This window comes from Malania oleifera, chromosome 4 (genome assembly GCF_029873635.1).
Source record: "Malania oleifera isolate guangnan ecotype guangnan chromosome 4, ASM2987363v1, whole genome shotgun sequence".
Taxonomy (NCBI): Eukaryota; Viridiplantae; Streptophyta; class Magnoliopsida; order Santalales; family Ximeniaceae; genus Malania; species Malania oleifera.
Genome location: NC_080420.1, coordinates 2,604,769 through 2,611,843, shown reverse-complemented (window position 1 = coordinate 2,611,843; position 7,075 = coordinate 2,604,769).

The window sequence follows — 7,075 nt, the reverse complement described above, 5'->3', positions numbered from 1 at the left end:
CCCAAGTAGCAAAACCAAAACTAATCTGTCAAAACTCTTACCATTAACCAACTAAACCAAACTAAACATGCCCATATGTAATCAAAACAAACAAACAAAAATAAAAACAAATAACCTGTGAACTGATGTCAATTACCGGTAAAACAAAAACCCGAAGAAAACATACAAGAACCGAATGATGACAGTTAAAAACGAAGGTTTAGAATACTCATATTATCCATATGAATTAGACCTCTTATTTTACTCGGCATCACATCACCTACAAAATATCTCCTCGTGCTGCCTCCCTCGCCTTGATGAGTCAAGTAATTCGCCACCTGATTACCTTTTCTAAATTGGTGCTTTGTAGGGAACTGAAGACCTTGTAGCTCATCCTCTAACAATTTCCAAAAGTCTCATAAGTACCATAAAGAGCGAATTCCAGATGTGATCCATCTCACCACCAATTCCAAGTCACTTTCAATACAAATATTCTGATATTTCAACTCTTTACAGAATCGAATACCATCAGTAAGAGCCTGCAACACTGCTCCATTATTAGTACCTACAAGAGTCGTCTATATTTAGCTTCAACTAACCTACATGAGGCTTTTTCCAGACTACTTTTAGATGAGTTCTAACCTTTAGTGTTATCGTTTCACTTGGAACTTTTCCAATAAATTCTTATCAATAGAAGGCAGAGAATCCTTCATGCCTTCTACAATTTTTACGAGCCAAAACATCACTGATAACCAAACTGCATTCCCCAACTCATACTTATCTTCCATACATGCGAGCTAAGTCATAGTCTCCAAGAAATTATATAAGGTAACAAACTGATGATCCTACCATTTTGGGTTGATTTTTTGCCACATTTGAACCATCTACAAATTTTCACTCTCCAAGGTTCATCATCAAAGTTTAGAATTATCTTCCATACATGCGGGCTAAGTCATAGTCTCCAAGAAATTATATATGGTAACAAACCGATGATCGTACCTTTTTGGGTTGATTTTTTGGCACATCTAAACCATCTACAAATTTTCACTCTCCAAGGTTCATCATCAAAGTTTAGAATTCCCAAGATAGACGTTGCTCTCTTCAAAACCATACTTGCGATGGGTCCCGTACTCAGAACATGATTGAGAGATTCCTCTTTTTCATCCGCAGAGTAGTTGCGACATGAGACCACATCAACTTCCAATTTATGCACTCTCTCATCAACAGGAAGACCTTAGAACATGACTTCCCACATACATATCGAAACTTTCTTAGGTAGTAGTTAATGCCTTAAAATATATGTGCATATGTAGCATATTACACATATTTATATCTTGTTCTATTTTCGGAAATTGTGAAGAGCGTTAGGTTTCTTAGAGCAGGAAAAATACTATCAAGAATTTTTGAAAAATTATGGGAAAGATTTTACTATTTACTCAAGAAACTATCTGCAATATATGAATCATTACCCAGTTGCTTAGATTTAAAACTATATGCGGAAAAAATTTTTAAATTAAATGATTGGTTCAAAAAATTACTTGCATCATTTGTACAACTAATTTATTCTATTAGTATAATAAAAGAGTCGAATTCTTTAATCATTGTATAGTAGGCTAGTAGCAAAAGCATTTACTCTGAAATTTTAAATTGATTTACTACTCATAGAGTATACCTTAGTTGCTTCTCAAGTGTTATGAACATCAATTTTGAAAAATAAAGAGAACTTTCGTTATGATAGTGAATGTCATCTTTTATGTATGCACAATAAGGGATAGGAAATTATAGGTTGGTTCCACTTTGTTTTATCTTATAAGTATATAAATAGTCAACTTTGCTCATTGGTTATGGTCTCTTTCAATCCTCAATCTCAAAACATTTAAATAAATTTAATGGTGCTAGAATTTTTGTTTACTAAGAACAATGTTTTACTATGTTTTAGTCAACAAGTTCTATAATAATCATTTGTAATCTTTGTAGGCATGCTCGATTTAAAAAGTAACTACATTGAATAACAGCGATCACAATTTCTCTAGTAGTTTTCAATCAAAAGACAATTGAATAATAGGAGTTCCAATCATGGTTGGAAAACTCGGACGACTTCACTTGAACTCAAGATGCATAGGGAGAAAGAGCATATGTCTTATATATCACTGCACTAGTTTGTTGGCTACATTAAATAGTGGAGCACATCAAGTTACTTTTGTAAGAACCTGAACCGTGAGATGTGGGTTTATATTGTAAAAGAGGGGTAAAAATGGAAATTCTGCAAACTTCATCGACGAAGCCAAAATTTGTCAACGAAGATTGGAGGCTTTTTGTCGACGAAATTCAAAGGTTCGTCGACGAAGAAAAGCAGAGAGGCGAAAATTGGAAATATCAGGCCTCGTCGACAAAATCTTCGATTGCTCGATGAAATCCCTCACTTTTCGTCGACGAAGGCACCTTTTCGTCGACGAAATCCCTCGGGTCAAAGGTCTATAAAAGGATCCTTTGGGTTTCTTCATTGCTAAGTTATGGAAATCCTCTCTCTCTCTTTCTCTAGATTTCGAAGCTCTCTCTCTCTCCTCGATTTCTTTGTCGTTTGTCACCTGAATCGCAAATCCAAAGTTACTGCGAGGATCAGTGAAAGATTCTCTACGTTTCTAGCGGATCGGAATCTCGATTCGAGCGTTTTCGGGTTTCGGCCAAAATCGAGGTAAGGTTCGGTTTTTGTTTTTGATTTAGTATATGTGTAGTCGTACGAATTGTAAGTATGTTTTGTACTATGGTTTGTAGGTTTTGGAGTCTCGGTTCGTAGTTTTGAAGACCGTAGAGTTCGTAGTTGGTTTTCGGGTTAAGGTAAGGGGATTCTGTTTATATCAGTCCATTTTTGAAATCAGAATCGGTAAGCCTGTAGGCTACGATCGTATGTATGCTTTGACTACTTATTTGGGGAAATCTATCGAGTAAAAATATGGGATTTTTGGGTTACAGTTTTCGAGAAAATTGGGGATTTCGGGTATCATCTCTATTTTGTTTGGAAAACCGTTGGTCACCGAAGTGGTGTGAGCTGTATGCTACATCGTATGATGCAATGGATTCACTGTGGGCCTAGGTCGTCGCAGCATAGTTGGCACGTGGCAATGTAATCAGGGTGAGACTAGGTGACCTTGTGTAGTTGTGTATGTAGCAATGGATTCACTATTGGGCCTGAGTCGTAGATCTTCGTAGTTGCATATGTAGAAACGTAATCGCTGTGAGACTAGGTGACCTTGTGTAGTTACGTATGATGCAATGGATTCACCATTGGGCCTTGATCGTCGCAGCGTAGTTGTGTATGTAGCAACGTAATCGCTGTGAGACGAGGTGACCTGGTGTAGTTGCAAACTAGTGTGACGACACTGACCATAAGTATGTATGTATGTTGGGTATCGTATGAACTGGAATGGTTTTCTGAAAATAATGGAACTGTATGTATTTGTATGAAATTGTACGAATTGTTTCAAAATGTATCGTATGTATAGTGTTATGAAGTATGTAAAATGACACCGGTATGCCACACACTGATATAAACTGTTTTCTCCCTTACTGAGAGGTGTCTCACCCCGAATATATACAAATATTTTTCAGGTCCTTCGAGTAGCCGAAACTAGCATCCTAGCATCCGGAAGCGAGGGTTGTTGTTTAGCTACTACTAGTGCCTGATAGGTATGAGTTTTGTAACCGAGCTATCGTGATGGATTTTGTAGACGCCCGTAGTATGTATTGGTAATCATAGGGATGTATATCTTTGTATGGTATAGATTCTGGTATGGTACAGTTTATGTATAGAAAGACCGTATTCTGTTGCGTATTTTGATGAGTATGAACGTATGTATGTATGTATTTAGGGCATCCGTTCACCCCACGGGGTCGGACCCTCTTTGTATGTGGTATCATGTATGTTTTAATTGATACAGAGACAGGTTAGGTTACTTAAATTCACCCCTGGGTCCCATTTCTGGGTTCGGGGCGTGATAGCTTGGTATCAGAGCTAACTAGGTTGTTAGGTCTTGTAGACTTGGGAAGGAGTATTTGTAACGACCCGGAAAAATATTCATATTCAAATATTAAAAAGAGAAGGAAATAGATACAGAAACAGAAGGAGGCCGTAGACTTCGTCGACGAACGCGGAACGTTCGTCGACGCCATTGCATTTCAGAGATAATATTAACTAAAAATAATTTTAGAAAGCTGCCAAGCTTAGTCGACGAATATAGGGTTTCGTTGACGAAGGATTCAAGGATTTCGTTGACGAACACAGGGCTTCGTCGACGAGAAAATACCGAAAGGGGTTCTGAGGCAGCCTAAATTTCGTCAACGAATACAGGACCTCATTGACGAAATTTGTGAAGGACTCATCGATGAAAAACGGGCTCGTCGAAGAAATCACCTGTGATATAAATAGTACAAATCCGGGATTTTATCTCATTTTTCACCCAGCTCTCTCTCTCTCCTACGACTCTCTCTCCCTTCTCTCTTCATTTTCGGCCCCACCGGTCACCGGATCGACGATCCGAAGCTACCACAATGCTCCTGGCGAAGTTCTCCACAAATCTGCCGGAGCGGATTGTCAAGAAAACGAAGTTGGATTTCATCCCAAATTCCGGGTAAGGTCTTTATTAAGTTTTTGACTTTATGGTAGTTATAAGAAATGACGTAGGCGAAAAAATAATAATATTTTGTTCTGGGATATTGTGTTTTTAGGAGGTTGATCTAGGAATCCTGCGGGTATAAAGCCAGATTTTTATAGGGGCCTTTCAAAGTTGAGGTAAGAGAAATATGCTATGCTAGGAGTTTTGATAGAGTAAATAGAGATTTCATAAGCAAAATTTTATGTCAATTTATTATACTGTTTTTATAGAAAATGAGCATAAATGTTTGTGTGGCCTAAGTAGACTTTTCATGTGAAGAATGAATTTATACAGTTGTTATGAAACATCATACTATACTAAATACAAAGATATAGAAAGTTTATACATTTGATATGTTTTTCCAGTACATAATATTATGCAGAGATAGATTTATATTCGCAGGGAAATGTACATGCATATACAGTTTTATATGAATAGTTCATGAAACGGTTATATACATATATCCAAATACATGTATACAGATGCTCAGATCAGTATTTTATATTACAGTTTATTACAGAACGGTATATACATATATACAGTGTTATAACATGCCATGTTTTTCCTATTACCATAACATACAGAACACAGACAGAGTATATATATGTAGAATACACAGATAGATATACAGAGGTAGCATCAAGATGCTACAGATACAGTGTTTACAGTACAGAAAGACAGAGTTATGGTAATTTTGGAAATACGATGAAAATAGTAAAAGAGGATATATATATATATATATATATATATATATATGTATATATGTATACAGTATCAGATCCCTGAGGAAAGTTACACAGACAGATACAGATTACAGAGCACGGTACCGTTACTAAATACAGATAGAGTGCAACCACATATCTCAGATAGTATGTGGATACCGTCAGCCGTGTTCGGAGAGTATACAGCTCCCCAGTACACTAGGTTGAGGGGGCCGGTTTGATGAGGTAGTAGTCAGCCCCGAGCTTAGGAGAGGATGCAGTTTGGTCGAGCTGAGGTAGTGTAGAGTATGATGACCTATCTGGAGGGCCGACCAGATAGAGTCCCGCCTACGAGCCGCACAACCCTATCATGAGGGGTCAAATCATGATGTACAGAGTCCCAAGGATAAAGTACAAATATTTATATGTTTACAGTTTTACAGTATAGTATGATATTACCAGTATGAAAAGTAGAAAAACAGATGATACAATATGTTTTAAACTTTGAAAGAAAGATATGTTTTACAGATGATTTATTACATTGCAGTTCAGTTATTATTTTAAAAAATATCCTTAACTTAGTTGCCACACACTAGTGATAGCATATTTCCACTTACTGAGCGTCGACTCACCCCTTTATTCTAACATTTTTCAGGTGAGCCAGATAAACGAGCATATCAGGCTCGCGGATAGAGAGAGTGTTTCGTCACCCTAGTTATAGGGTGAGTTTTTGGCAGAATTGTGTATGTTTTTGGGATAGATGATACTGGAGTGGTATTTTTGTATGGTCTGTATATTCTAGAATCTGGTATTGTGCAGTTTATGTATAAATGGTTTCATGATATATGTTTCCACTGCGTAGGAATGTTTATTGTATATAAAAAAAAAATTTTAATAGAATTTTGAGGTCGTTACAATATTGATGTGTACATACCAGAGTATAGGATGTAGGACATGGGTAGTATTGGTTGAGGGTTGTTCTGTTGCTAGACCAGGATTTGTCAGCGGTATTCCGTGTTTTTCCTAGGATGACGATTCCAGTAAAGGCAGGGCAGACCATTGACGACTTTCGTGTCGGTGTGATGAGACAGGCTAAGACTTGTGAGAGTAAGAGTTGACATGATTAGGTCTATGATTGTGTTAACTGTGTACGATATAGGAATTCTAACCGATTCCTATTTTGTTTTCAATATGGAGCCCAAGATAATAACTTGGAGAGTGGCTCCGAGGAGACGGCGAGGGACGAGTCTCCTTCTGTGTCTCATGGTTTAGCGAGACAGGTGATTTAAGAGATTCGGCGGAGTGTTAGGAGACGCGAGAGCTCTCCTACTGATTGCGGGGTGTACCACTGAGAGGTTCACACGCATGCACCCTTCGACATTTACGGGAAGACCTAATCCGATAGTGGTAGAGGACTGGGTCGAGAAGACCGAAAGGATTTTGGAAGTCCTCCATTGCATTGAGAAGCAGAAGGTTTTGTACGCTACCTTCCAGCTGACTGGGGAGGCAGGGCGATGGTGGACGGTAGTGAGCCTACTAAAGAGGCAGAGAGCTGGTCCATCTAGTATGACGTGGGGCCGTTTCAAGGAGGTATTCTGCGAGAGATACTTTTCGGTCTCCACTCAGGATGCCAAGGCCGATGAGTTTTTAGGCCTGACACAGGATTCTTTGACGGTGCAGAAGTATGCTGCCAGATTTATCGAGCTATCTCGATTTGCGCTGTACTTAGTTTCGAATGAGCAC